Below are 15,326 nucleotides of genomic sequence, written 5' to 3'. Positions count from 1 at the left end.
GCTCAGTGGGGCCGTGATCTGGGGGGGTGGGGCTTGGGGGTCAAAGTGCGCTCTCATCAGTGGGAACTGTGAGGGGTGCTGAAGAGGGCTCACTGAGAGGGAGAGCTGTTCTATCCCTCAGTGGGAGGACACAACACCCACACTTTTTATTAGTCATACAAATCCTATGCGAATTGAAAACAAAAACACAAAAAAAAATCAAGTGGTGTCCCTATTTTGGGCTTGTCATTAGGCTATGGGATTTCACCAAAAAAAAGATATATTTGTTGGAAATCTACAATAATTGAGAGCTTGAAGATCATCTATTTTCTCTATTTGGGCTTTTAAAAAAGTGGCTGCAGAATGAACATGAGCCTTCAATATTTCATCGTTATACATCTACAGTATTGTCTTTTTGGGGCGTAATAAAAGAGGTGAAGCCATTGTTTTGTTCAAAGGAACATTTTCCCCTTTGCCGTCATTCTAAATATAAATGTCTGTGTTCTTAGCACCTGACAAAGTTGCAGCCCTGCTTTCTCGTATCGAGCATATCTAGAGGGAAATGAATAGGCCTTGGGGCTCTCGAGTGACTGAAGTGAAAACTAATTTCTGTCTGGAGGAAAACAGTGATAAATGGGCTCAAATGGATAAGAAGCTGAAGGGAATGGAAAGACAAATAGACATTACACAAGCTTCTTAAGCATGACGCTCTTGACTGGTCATACGACTGAGGCACTTACAGATTTTGATCTTTTCCTTGATTAAATACCTGACACTAATCTCATGCACATGGACAACTGTTGCATACAAATAACCACATCCGTTGTTGTACTCCCATTCTGCAAAATAACATGGTTGACTTATTATTAAATCCAGCTGCAGTTCCTCAAAATGCAATTCACTCTGTGCTGGGTTATTGCGTCATTTTATATTGTTATTGCTACCCTCAGCCACCTTGTGACACACCAACATTATATATATTATTAATATCTGTAACAGAGTTAGAAGAATCTACCAGGATGTGAGCGAAAACAGTTGAAATTATGTACTGAATGGAATCACTTCTTTATTTTGTGAAAAGGTTCTCAGAGATTCATAGTTCATTTGTTAGATTACAAACCCCAGCATGCCGTTTGTCCAATCCAAGCATACTTTCTAGTTCAAAACTAGATGAAAAATCTGACAGCAGTTTGTACTTAACATTTTTGTTTGATATCTCCAGTCTGTCTTTCTGTAGTACCATTCAGACTAGTCAATGATTAAAGAGTAAAGTGCATTTTTGTAAATCATTTTATGTAACAAACAGTGAATCAACTTTGTCTCTGCGTAGCCCCTCAATGTGTGATTCAAATTTAGGGTTGATCGGACAATGAGTTAATGACTTTTGGCATTTTTTGTCAAATAAGCCCCTCCCAAAAACTTTGGAAGGTCGAGCTAATGGAAATGGCATGAAAAATCTGAATGATGCATGTACTGATTATCACATTACTCAATGTAGTCAAAATCTGTAAATGTAATAGCAATGTGTGTCTTAATAACCCCCCTCCCCCCCTCCTAGCCCTGTTTCCCAAGCCACAACATCACTTAAAAGTACAGCTCATCTTTTGAAGCATTTTGCCTATGCAACGCTTATCGTCCCGCCACACCTTTGTCGCTCAGCAACGCGTGCCTCTCACTGTGGCAACAGCATTAGCCAGGACACACTCTGGACTGATAAGAGCCTCCCTGACGCATCTCTTGGGCTCTGACTTTATCTCTCTGGAGCAACAAGGAAGCATTGTGTTGTCTATCAGTCCTCCAGTCCATGATAAGCACAGACCGGACACATTTGTGCTCTGAGTGTTCCCCAAAACGGTTGCCTTGTTCCAGCGGCAGCTTCTAAACGTGGTTCTCTCAGATAAGGCTATGAAGAGATGTGACGGGCTCTAATTGCTACATCAGTATCTGAATTAGGACACATCGTATAGGGGAGGAGGGAGAGGATGGGGAAGCTGGTTTGGGTCTCTGATAGAAGGATATCGTCACTGTCGGGCAGAAACCTCGTACCTCCAAGTTTCAAATTTGTACGTTTTTTCGTAAAGTAAAGCCCTGGTTCATTACACAAGACTTACAGAAGTAGTGAAAATAGCTGATCTACAAGCACACAACGCCTCGCGGTGCGAGGCGTTGTGTGCTTGTAGATCTCACTAGCTTAGTAGATCTCACTAGTTTAGATCATTTTTAAAACGATAAATACAAAACGAACGGTTTTGGACATGGACATACAAGCTTTCCACCCGACAACGACGATATGCAAGGGTATGTGGGCGGGCGATAAAGACCAGCAAGGTAATATTGATGAATACTAGGACTAACACACCTTTGGCTTTCGGTCTAATGACTTTCGGCCTGGCACCCATAGCTGCCCACAGATGGCCTGCTGATAATACTTAATCTGAGGTTTGGGGGGGGTGAAATGAAAGGCTCCTGGCACACCGCGCCACGCCTCGTAAATCTTTCTAGGACAGACAGTCCAACTTCACTTCAAGATATATCCAGAGCAGGCAGGAAACAGAGTGCCAGAGAGTTGAGGTTTGGTCTGCAGAGTTTGGCCAGATGGCAGCCAAGGTTACCCAGGGACAGTCATATAGCAATCACATATGTGACAATCAGTCAACATCATGGTCATTCACGTTTACCATGTTTAAGGTTCCAAAGCCATTTTTCTCAACAACAAAAAAGGATATAAATATTGCATATACATAATACACAACATAGGGTCTGATCATCCCTGGCTGGGTCACCTTGAGGAGGACATGTGATGTTGAAAGACCAGAAATGTCCAATGATTCCAGTAGATCATCAGTAGATCCTGTATATATGTACACAGTATGTATAGTTAGTTAGTTTATAGATAATGCTACTCTAAGTGGTGGGTAGACAAAACTGTGTGTCAGAATAGCTTGTGACTGAGGCAAAATTCTACCAAGTGCGCTTCACTCTGCTCAGCCTGTGATTACTTGCACGAATGGGTTCCCAGATTGGCCTAATTTATGTCTTTGTGTCAAGTAATGTAAATAACAATAAATTCACTGAGCTCCCCCAGTTTTTAAAGCTCTAATTTATACTAACCTCTTTTTCGAAAGTTTAAGCTGGTTTGTTTTAATCCAACTGGTGTCGAGTAGTGTTTAGTTAATTTTGTAACCCTCCTGTTTCAGTCCTGGGTTTCGCGTGTGTGTGTGTGTGTGTGTGTGTGTGTGTGTGTGTGTGTGTGTGTGTGTGTGTGTGTGTGTGTGTGTGTGTGTGTGTGTGTGTGTGTGTGTGTGTGTGTGTGTGTGTGTGTGTGTGTGTGTGTGTGTGTGTGTGTGCGCGCGCGCGCACGCGCGCGTGTGTGTGTGTGTGTGCGTGTGTGTGTAGATCTGCTATTTTTGGCAAAGAGGTTTGGTGTAGAGAGAAAAAGTAAAGAGCCAAAGGTCAAGTTTCCAAGTAGTTGAAGTTTAAGTTGCTATCTATATAGGGAAATGTGGAATACACTATAATCCTTTAGAAATAGTCCTCGAGTAATAAAATGTAACATTTTACATAATTTGTCAAAGATTTTATTAAAAAAACTGAGGTGTAACAAAACCTGGTGAAAATATATAGATAATGAGATAATGCTATTGTAATCTGATTTGAAAGTAAGTAAAACTAATGTAATCTATGAATTGTTGCTAAAGTAATTGTATCAGTGAAACAGTATTGGACCCATTATGAAATTCAGTAAGCTGAACATGTGCAGAAAAGAATTTTCATCAAAGTGAAAAAGTGAAAGAGAAAGCTGATTGGCTCTGTACAAGTCAGGTGTGATAGACTGGAGAGAACCCTGGAGATGAAATCATCTCCCAGGCCCTGACAGACCATTTGGTTGTGGTATCTATCAATCCCTACTCAGTTAACCCCCAGCAGACAGCCTCATCACTGACTACTGCAGCCCAAGAACGACTAGAAATGACAAATATTGACCAAGTGATTGCATCATAGTGTGTCAAACACTTGTCACCTGTCCCTTGCTTTGAAAGATTCAAGACATTTTCCTCCATATACAACACCAGAACTTTTACTATCAGAACATCATATTTTGTCAGGATTACATCAAGTATGTGATTTCAATTTCCCCATGTATAGCCACTTCCAAAGGAGGACAGCACTACTGGAGATCATTTTTCTCCTTTTGAATATAGCTCAAGATTACCACCCTGTGGCCAAAAGAACGAATTGCACCTCCAGATTTAATCATATTTTTTTCTCCTTCTCCAGTAATATTGAAATTCAAATGGTAAATGGTCTGCACATGCACTCATAAAATCATAGACTTTGATTGATTGAAGATTATATTAGAGGTTTGCATAGGAAAAATATAGATATCTAATGAAAAATATTCTAACGTCTGTTGACATCCGTCTGTCCATATCTTAGTGGCCCATTTCTTTCTCTTGCTGTTGGTTGTCATGGATCCCAGTTTCCACCTGATATTATGTGGTAGTCAAAACTGTTCCAAACTGAGCTGAATAAGTAGTCTACTAACCTAACATCTTAAGTCAAGGACTTGTCTAAGATGTAGAGGGTATCCAATATCCTCTAATTTATTCACCTTTCGTGAATATACCTACAAAAGCACAATTAATTTCATAACTGACTTATTGATGTGTCCAGTATGAATAATTATATTAATCAAGATCAACAGTTGGACCTTATGTCTCAACTTTCTCTACTCTGCTTTACCGTTACACTGCTCTCAGAATAGCTCAGCTATGTATTGAAACTTAGAATACAATGCAACTCTTTGCAACATGCAACTACTTGCAACCATTATCCCCAATGGCACTTGCAAGAAGTTGCATTGGTGTGGACTGGCCTTAAAACTGTTTTGTTGCAAGGAGTTTGCGACTAGTTCCATTTGTTTGTCATTCAGTACAAGTAAGTACCGAACGAAATTTGTTACCCAGGTCCTAGACATGGCAGAATAATAAAATATACCTCGACGCTATAAGATTAAAACTACATAATACCTATAGTGCAGCTAAAAACGGTACTAAAAAGCAGTGGCATTAAAAATAGCATTAGAAAAACTCTTCACGTGTCACAGTTCAGTTCATAGTGCAGAGTTCATAAGTTGTCTCTCTCACAAGTGCAAAGCTCACAATTTCAAGGTCTAGAGTTCATAATTCATACAGCTACAGGGAATAAACTATTCTTTAGCCTGGTGGTATTGGCCTTAATACTGCGCAGTCTCCTGCCCGAAGGGAGGAGGGCAAACAGACCATGAGGAAGGTGGGTGACATCTTTCATGATGCTGGCAGCATTTTTCCTACACCTGCAGGTGTAAATGTCACTGATGGCAGGCTGCTTCCGATGATTTTCTTTCTTTCTTTTCAAATCTTTTTTATTAAGGTACAATGTCACAATGAGGCAGGTATAGTGATGGCACCCCAAATCACTTTCCAATCACAACAATCATTGGCACAAAATAGCACAGGATCTGAGGCGATCACGGTACGTACACATTCAGTTGTAAGGAAGAGAAACCCTGCCCATAAGAGATAATAAAAGAAAACATTTTTTCCCCACATACCCAATTTAGTGTCAAGCCAATTCCCCCATCCCCATACTCTACGTTTGACCTATCCCTGCTAATCCCCACAGTAGCCATTGGGAGGGTGAAGACAACAACGGGTCTCCTCCGATACCCGATCCGTCATGCCACCATCTTCTTTTCACCTGACATTAAGGACCGATGATTTTCTGAGCAGACTTCACCACTCGCTGCAGAGCCTTCCTGTCTGCAGCAGAGCAGTGTCCATGCCACACAGTGATGCAGGATGTGAGGATGCTCTCCACAGCACACCTGTAGAAGGAAGTGAGGACAGGGGGACCCAGCCCCGCCCGCTTCAGTCTCCTCAGGAGGCAGACCCAAGAGGGCGATAGCAAGAGGGCGTAACAGACCCGTACTTCCCGTTTCTGCATGACGTAGGTGGATACCTTTTTAGGAGGCGGAAGCATGTTTGGAGTCTATTCATTTAAATGAGAGAGCTAACGTGAACACAGAGCAAAATAATAGTTCAGAAGCTATGGTCACTTTACTAAATATTGGACCTGATCTTCACAAGCCTCAATATTAACAAAATTGTCATACTAAAGTGGCTTTTTTCAGCGACACAACAAAGGAGAGAATCAACTTTAATATTGCTCTTTAGCTGTCCCAGCAACACACTCTCGCGGGATCTATAGCACCAGTAAACAGGACGTGCGCGAGATTTGCTGTCAGAACCGGCGCCCACTTAGGAGGCTTTTTGTAGGATTTGTGTACCATGTCGCACTCTAGTGGATCCAATGAGGATGAGCTATCTTCATTAATTAAATATCTTTGGGTAGACTCGCTGATGAGCCTTCTTTAATAAGGAGGCCGAGTTCTGCTTCCAGGTCAGGTGGTTTGCGATGTGCACTCGGACTCCCAGGTATTTGAAACTGGAGACCACCTCCACAGCATCGCCACCGATGTAGAGGGGTTGGACATGGGGCCACACTTTCTAAAGTCCACAATCATATCCTTTGTCTTCCTCACATTGATGCAGAGGTTATTTGCACTGCACCAAGACTCCAGATGTTCCACCTCTTGCCTGTACTCCACCTCGTTGTTGTCGGAGATTAGTCCCACCACTGCTGGTGAGTCAGTGGTCAAGCAGGCCCGGCGGCAGGACTCAATGGCTTAGGGGGCCGTCCGTGAGGGTTGCGACCACTATGGAAATGTGTGTTTCGCCTTTGTTTTCGAGTACTTGCTGGTTTCACGGATGCGCGGGGGAGGTGCAAGGTGGTCTGCGTGAGGGGCCCCGGCCCCTGATTGCACCACCGTGCCGCCGGGCCTGGATTTTATATTAATGATTCACATGGTTGCGCAATACATACCTTAGTTGATATTATTGATAGTAATGTGGTTCATGTGATACAAATACTGTATGTTAAAGGTCACACTAAGATTTTAAACTGCCGGTCCCCATGTCCCGCATGATAAAAGATTCTCTGATATCTGATAAAAGATAACGTCAGAGATGTTTTTTTATGCATTAATGACAAGCTTACAGCATTTTATTTTCCATTGAACTGTTCAAACATAATATAGGCCTACATATTCTATATAGCAGGGTCATCTTGCTATACATTATTACACAAATACATTATTACCTACTTTACCATTTGCACATTAAGCCATTAAGCACCTGTGCGTAATGGTTTCTCAATAATCGTAAGTAACATTTCCTTCAGAGTGATGAACAATCAAAGGGTACTGCACAAACGTCATGGGTACTTGATCTTTCTTAACGTGGCTCATCTGATCTGTTAAGACAATAAATGATAGGCTACCGTCCTCTTCAGTGGTGTAACGTGCCACCGCCTAGTCTACTACGAGAAATAGAAGCAGCAGCCACCGGGCTACTTCAATATTTTCTCAACTGCCTTTGCATATCTGCCGCCCGTTGTTCATTAATGGAAGAGGAAGAAGCGTGTCTAGGCCCCGGTGCAGCGCACTGGCTCCACATACCATATTTACGCCACTGGTCCTCTTCGTTTCAGAGTAATCCTTAACTTTTATACTAACTAAATGTAAGGAGTCCATGCTGGAGAACTGGTGATTTAATAACAAAAATATATTCCACAAAATCACGTGAACAGCCAGGGATCTATCTTCAGTATCATCCGTAACAACAAAAAATGTCACTTCTCTGTATTATGCGTGGACAAACTTCTCTCTACCTGAACATGAAGTAAACAACAGCACCAAGAGCATCCCATAATACACCTCTGCAGCCCGCCAACTACTTAAATGCATACTTAAAAGCCCCTGGCCCTGTGTATATAGCAAAGGGTTACACTACTCACAGGTTTTGATTGATACGCATGATGCCGGCTGTGCGTCTGGTTAGGACAGCTTTTTGGGAAAGTTGATTAAGCATTTGTGGGAATCTTGTAGACTCAGAGATATTCAAGTGTAACGTTTTAACAGTAACAGGTCAGGTGGGCACCAAAACCATCTGGGAACTAGGGACAACTGGACACCAAAACTATCTGGGCACAAGTAAAGGGACATATGGGCACTATGGCCATGTGGGCACTAGGGACATGTGGGCACCTGAATAACTGGGCAGTAAGGAAGAGTGGGCACCTGGAGAGGTGGGCACCAAAACCATCTGGGCACCTGGACGAGTGGGCAGCAAAGCTAACCCCACTACACAAGCATTGATAAGCTACTGTACATTCACGTCATGAATTAAAATAATTTAAGAAATCATAGCAAAACATACAGATCCACAGCAGACAGCCAGCTGCTGCTAGCTGCCTGCAGCACAGGCACACAGCTTGCAAATCACAACACCACCAGCATGCTTCTGCACTCACACAACAGCAACCATGACAGCCATGACCAATATCTTTCTTTATATAACATTGGCACGGCGCCCTGCTAATTCTGTACAAATAAATCATTCAAAAAGCATTGTGTTTGTGTGCGAATGATTTCAAAAGTGGGTTCAGATTCTATTAAATAAGTATTTTTAAATTCATTTTTATTTATTATTCAAATTAACCAATAAATAACTCATGGAGCGGGGTAGGGGGCAGCCCGGCTCCCTCCATATAAATGCGAGAACCGTGCTCTCCTTGGCTCCATAGCACAGGCGCCACCGCGCCAGTGACAGGATCACAATGGAAACAAGCCCTTAGAGATTTTTGTGTTATACTTTTAGCACCATTGTACAATCGTACCACTGTACCATTTGCAAACTGTTAATAAAGTATGCAACTGTTAATAAAGTATTCAATCAATCTAAGAGCATTAATACCGTGTTTCAGCTGGGACTTGCCTCCAGATTAATTCTGAGATAAATGTATCATAATGCTGACTTTTTCATCAGTAAACAATAAACATACCTCAGTTTTGTTGGGGTAAAAGAGGGTTGACCTCCATTATGTTGTTTTCAGGGTCTGTCCCATAATTGACCACCGTTGTGCCTGAGCAACTCACCACACCCTATGTGGACCAGAAATGAAATGGATGTTTTATAAATACCGGTAAGTAAACATGTGACAGACACTTTATGGATGACAAATGTAGGTACACTTCAAACTGTGTTTACTGTGGAAGACAGATACTGTAGTCGTTTTCTGGACGTATATTGCACACACAGTATGCTGATACTTGAACCTAGAGAGCCTCAAATGTGTTACACCCAGCAAATGTCTGGGCAGGAAGGGGTAATTATTTTCAATTATTACATCCTAACATACATTTTAGAACTGCAGCCAGCAGTATTTGGTAGATAGGTAGACAGGACCAAATCAACGTCCTCCCAGCCCATGGATCTGTAACCCTACACCGGTCTGCAAGCAGGCAAGCAGCTGTTGTCACGGTTACGCTCCACCCAGCCCACAGCCCACGGCCAGCCCACTGAATCTCAGAGCCAGCTGATCCACACCAGAAAGATTTGCGCAAAACAACTCAGCTGCAAGAACACACAGGAGTACACAAAACAACTCAAAATTAAACAACTCCAGCAAACAAACTAACTCCAGCAAGACACAGGAGGACTCCCTTTGCAATCCTGCAATGACGACCATAGTTAGCTCACAACTTTCCACTTTTCTCTTTCACCTCAATCGCAGTAACATCCGTATACACCATGTCATCGCATCACCATTTTTTTTTTTTTTAAATTTTTTTTTCAAACATTTTTTTCTCAATTTTTTTTCTCAAAATTTTTTTTTTCCTCAAAATTTTTTTTTTCTCAAAAACTTTTTTTCTCAAAAACTTTTTTTTTCTCAAAAAACTATTTTTTCTCAAAAAACTATTTTTTCTCAAAAAACTATTTTTTCTCAAAAAAAAACATATTTGGCCATTACACACACCACACTGCCGCAACATGGCGGTGAGGGCCGCGCAGCGGCCTGAACTCTAGACTTTTGCCGCAAACTTCTAGTTATTATACATTTTCAAGTTCAGATAGACCAGGAGATGATATATGTTACAATTTCTCATGTGCGGTTGTTGCTAATACAGAGGCATACATGTTCATGATGAGTGAGCCTTGACAGGTTCTCATTGGAACGGAACAATCATGTTTTCTTGTTTGACACACAGAGCCAAAAATCACAGCTTAAAGGAAAGAAAATAGACTTTATGTAGTCTAGTTTGGAAATGTACTTTTACCATTATACCTGAAACAGTGCCTGTGTCTGCAAGACATGTGTGCATTGTGGATCAACTGAAAATACAACATAAATGAAGCAACTTTTGACTTCATACTATCAGACAAATCATTTTCAAGCTAACTGTAGCAGGTGAAAGTAAAGAATATCACAATGACAATTACACATTACACTATGCTGCTTACCAAGCATGATTACCCCTGGTGTGTTGGGCAAGGTAATCTCCAGTCCATCTCAACAGCCATCTTGGTGCTAGATGCCTTTAAGATGCAAAAGGAAAACAGCAAATGCTCTTTAAGAACAACTTCACCCGTTTTGAACCTATCCTCATATTATTGTTCCTCCCTAATGCCTAATATAATTTTTTGTTTCTACTTCTGTGTCTCAGATGAGGGCTGTGGACATTCAGAAACCTGACATCATTGGGCATTTTATTTTTCCAAACAAGTTTTTTTTTTTTACATTTTAATTTGTTTATTAACGTGATAACAAGGCTTCCATTATAGCATGCTAACATTCCAGGAAGACAAAGCCTGCAGTTTCTATAAGCTTGGATTCCCCATTGATGTCACCTGTATAGGCAGGTATCTGAACTGTCCACAGCCCTCCTCTGAGACAGAGTAGACAAAAATGGTTATGTTAACCGTGAGCATGGGTGAGGACCGATTATGAGGTTAGGTTGGAAATGGGTGAAGTCACCCTTTAAAATATCCCTAACAATATGTTATTAGACTGATTTATGGGTTGCAGTTTTAATTCTGAACCATCTTAGCAGTAGGAATGAATAAAGAGACATGTGGTGTAACCTTAATGGTATAAATATTCACTGATCAACAGGACTGATTTGACAACTACATACATGAAGCTCCACACCCAGCCAAGACTTCAATGCATGCACTGGCAGCCGGCCCTTTTATGCTGCCTGATGAGTCAGGACTGTACCATTCTCAGGGGTGTTGGAGCATACAATGAATAAATGAGTAAACATAAAATACATATACATATACATAAATAACCTTAACCCATACAAGTATTACAAGACTCCATGAAACACACAAGTTATATCATAAATTCTTTCACACTACAACATCATTTAGTAATTTCAACAGCACACCCCCCCTGTGCTATCCTGATATGGTCCAGCCCAATCTCACTGAAACACATCACAGGCAATTGTTAGGCATTCAAACAAATCTCAACAATAGAACTTCACATTAAAAATTTCTGTGTTTCCCCAGGTGGAACTCGATGGCTGAGTGAGAGTGGCCACATCAGCTAAACAGGAAACAAAGTCATTGAAGTCAATGCATTCAACAATAAAATTGTGACTGTGCAAAATACGCTGGGCAAGTTATTACAGTGCCAAAATGCTGTGCAATTATATCAATCATGGTTACAAATACATGTGCAAAGTAACAGAGGACCCCCTCTCTGTTACACTCACATACAGACCATTGTCTTTCCTCTACTCTGTACATGGGTCAGTGACGTGACGCCCCAAAAAATGTGTTTTTAAAAAAACTTTAAATTGCAGGCATAAAAGTTATTTACTTTTGTTCTACTCACTCTCAACCTTATGGAAATACATTTTGTTTTTAGATATTTTATTGGAATCAGACTTTATTCAGCAGTTTGTTGTACTTGTGCCTAAAATCGTCATATGGTGTGACATGAAAATAATTGTTCATAAAATGAAAATGGAGTACATCTTTCTTAAGTTACTCACTTTATCAAAGTCCTTTATCATAACTAACCAGTGATCCACTATAGTTTTTTGAAAATTAATTATATCTGTATATTTTTTTCATAATCGACACTCTGTGTGAGGCCCATGTTCATGATCTTACAACATATTTTAAATGTATTCTGTCAAAACTTTCTCTAAAATTACACAAATATTTGTGACTCTTCCTGATAATATTCTCTATGTAATCCATAAACATTTTTTTGGTTTAATCATTAATAAAGGTATGATTTTTCACTATTTGGAATGTCACACCAAATTATTTAGTGTCACACCGTATGATCATATCTTCATGTGTCAAAGCAAACTGTGTTTTAACCTACCTATTAGTGAGTACTGAACTTTACTGATTGATTAAACAATTACCCAGGATAACATGGCCTTAATATTTCTGAACAGGATATTATTGTAGGGCTTTAACATGGGATAAGAAAGAATTGTAGTAGTAGATGGATGATGAGGATGTGCACAGGAATGCTACGCACACCTAAGTCTTCTGCCGGCCCACGGCAGAAGGATCCTAAAGAGACAATAAGGCGCATAGCCACACTTGGAGCCAAGGCAACATTTTATTAACACCAATTAGTGGAAACAGAATTCAGCATTCAGGTAAATTCCTTTTTTCCGAAGTCTCCTGAACTTGAACACAGCATTTTGTGTTGAACAAATGTAATTAGGAATCATGACATTACACCACATCTCCACTAGCTAAAGAGTGCTGGGTTGCGCAACTCCGAAAATAGCTGATCTACAAGCTCTCGCAGCACAACGTGTTGAGAGCTTGTAGATCAGCTATTTTCGCTAGTTTTGTCTCGGGTCCTACCTTAACACTGTCCACTGTCCAGTCCAGTGAGTGAAAGTACAAAAGTATTAGATCAGATTAGATTATACATTTAGACTGTATTGTACATCAGCCAGTCGAATTTGGTGAGGGTAGCAAACCGGCTGCCTTGTTGCGGTTCTGCTATGCTACAGACAACCTCCTGCTCTTCGTAGAAAATGCAGTCTCGCCCCTTTGGCTCCTCTCTCCTTGCTGGGTCATTGTTTAGTTTCTCCCTGTACTTTCTCGTTCTCTCAGCACTTGTCATTTTCCAGCTGACAAAAGAAAATGGAATGTATAGTTTAAGACAAAGAGAAAATATTGTTTAGATTGAAACAATATGTTAAGGTTTCTGTGAAGGGGTTTCTGCTCTGTCTGATGAATTTGAAGTATCACTGAATGAAGCTAAATTACATTTTATGTACAAATGTTTAAAACAAATGTTTAAATGTACAAAAGAAACATGGAACTTTGTTATTTATTGTTATATCTGTAGTTAAATACAGTATAAATCATATGGTGTGACAATCAAGTCATATGGCGTGACAAGCAGACATGTCACACCATTATGATTAAGTGTCACACCATATTACGTTTTCTGCATTTAGGTTTACCTTGAGGCTACTATGTACACATTAGCATGCTAACAGCATGCTAGCTATAACAAAGCAACCTAGATCTACATGGAAATATGACCAAAACTTCAAATAACTTAAGCTTTTTTTAATGAAAAGGTGTCACACCAACAGACATCCAAAGTGGTGAGTTTGTCAAAGTTTCAACAAGATGGCATTTCATGAAAATGTTAAAATCATAACTCACCTCAGACACCTGTCTTGCAGTTGTGCTGGGAGTGCTGAATAGCCTTACAGAAGAAGGACCTCTCTAGCCAATAGGTGTCCAAATAATTGCCTGTTTAATTTGTCCAAACTAGTGTCACACCAAATGATTTTGGTTTGGGGGACAAAATGTTTTTGATCAGAAATGACTGAAAACATTATGCTTTGACTTTGAAAAGATATAGGCTCACAAATAGACATTTTTTTTAGCCTAAATTCATTTTCAAATGATTTTTAGCAATTCTTTTTCTTAGTTTTATTCAAGTTCCCACTTTGAGAAACAAGGTCAGGACAGTCACACCATATGAGTTTTGCCATGTTTGGTTGAAAATTCTGAAGAAATGAGGAATGAAATGTTTTAATCTTGAGTAAGTTCACATAAAGCTTAATGTCCTGCACAATATTCAGAAGGTTTTTGACAAATATATTTTTTATTTATACATGTTTGACACCGAGGACAGCGAAAACGTTACGTCACGTCACCCATACAGTGTTTTATACTTATGATATTGAATGTTTTTTGTTGCTACTTTACATGTTGATGAATTGAATACTAGGACCCCAATGGAAACAAGAACACAAGGACATTTTTCTTGTAAATCCTTGTAAACATTGTGTTTTGACTGTACATTTGCTGTACATGTGCTGTTTTGCATTACTGTCTAATAAAATATTCAATCAATCAGACAGACAGACAGACAGACAGACAGACAGACAGACAGACAGACAGACAGACAGACAGACCGACCGACCGTTGTTTTGTCAAGTATGCCTACAGCATATTACTTTTGAGGTTACAGAAAAGGTTACAAAAACATCCATTGAACTTAATGAACATAAAAGGTTAACAAATTAGTGTGGTTGCCTAAAGCAACCACACTCATTATAGGCTACACCACACAGGATTCCCACAAATACACGTGCTAGCTGCTCCAATACGTGACTTTGCAAATAAGTAAGAATTCCAATTGGACAATATAATGATGAGCATATATATATGTCATCATCATACTGTAGCGTGCTACTTGAACCCACACTGTTTCTTCAGGAACAATATTTTCTAGTGTAGAGTGAGCTCCGCTCACACACTACTAGAGTGTAAATATGATCTAAACGTGTGATTAGCATGAACGGCCTAGCACAATAAAAGATGAGGCTTAGCAGTCTGAAGGTTCTGGGTTTGAATCTTGGTCCCGGTGAATATAATAGACCTGTCACCTGGCCACGGTTAAGTTATATCTCCCCGTCATCAACTAGAGATGGCTATTCATCTCGTCCAGATTGGATTATTGCAATTTACTATACACTGGCATAGAGCAGGCAGATGTCACTCAGGCGTCTGCAACTCATACAAAATGTAGCCCGAGCCGAGGTACGAAAAGATGTGAGCACATTAGCCCTGTCTTCACTGGCTCCCTGTTAATTTTAGAATCGATTTTAAGGTGTTTTTATTTATTTATAAATCATTAAATGGGCTGGCTCCACCACACCTCTCTGCACTAGTGGAACCTTACACCCCAGCCAGCTAGGCTCTGAAGGCTGCTGATAAGCTATTGCTGGATGTTCCTTCTACAAAATGTAAAAGGAGCAGGGGTGACCGTTCTTTTACGATCACAGTCCCTCTGTGACACAGGGAAAAATGCAAACTCCACACAGAAAGGGCCTTTTGCCAAACCCACCTAGGGCATGGACACTGATGACGCCCTTTTGCCAAACACACCTAGGG

This window comes from Nannobrachium achirus, assembly GCF_963921795.1.
Source record: "Nannobrachium achirus genome assembly, chromosome: 20".
Classification (NCBI taxonomy): Eukaryota; Metazoa; Chordata; class Actinopteri; order Myctophiformes; family Myctophidae; genus Nannobrachium; species Nannobrachium achirus.
Note: the sequence above shows the minus strand (reverse complement) of the source record.